The sequence below is a fragment of the Camelina sativa genome, unplaced genomic scaffold (assembly GCF_000633955.1).
Source record: "Camelina sativa cultivar DH55 unplaced genomic scaffold, Cs unpScaffold11234, whole genome shotgun sequence".
Classification (NCBI taxonomy): Eukaryota; Viridiplantae; Streptophyta; class Magnoliopsida; order Brassicales; family Brassicaceae; genus Camelina; species Camelina sativa.
Window position 1 is genome coordinate 1 of NW_010932279.1, and position 373 is coordinate 373.

At 34.6% G+C, this 373-nt stretch overlaps 1 long non-coding RNA gene across 1 annotated transcript; it reads right to left on the minus strand.

Annotated features, from left to right (window-relative positions):
- LOC104775274 lies at positions 1 to 373 on the minus strand. The gene is made up of 3 exons (XR_765804.1): positions 339 to 373; positions 176 to 254; positions 1 to 26 (listed from the first exon to the last, which is right to left on the minus strand). It is a non-coding gene; the product is annotated as an uncharacterized LOC104775274 (long non-coding RNA).

The window sequence follows — 373 nt, forward strand, 5'->3', positions numbered from 1 at the left end:
GGGAGCGCTTGAAGATCAATGATATGCTAAGAATATCACAAAGAAAAGAGTTCTGAGAACACAATTATGATTAAAAGTCAAATATTATTTAAGTTTTAGTTGAGAAAGATAAAATTGCATAAAGCCAGTTATAGTAGTGCTAATACTAAATTTCTATCTGTAGCCGCATATTTACCTGAGTTTGACTATCATTTCCAGTTACAATATTTCCAATGGTGCGAAGAGCGGGAATGAGAACTAAAGGTGAACGGTGGCTGTTCAGAAAGCAAAAAAGCCATCAGTATATATGACTCTGAATATTCTTGGTTAATTAAAGTGATAAAGTCTCAAACACTCACACCGAAAGACCAATAAGTCGTGCACAAACTTTGGC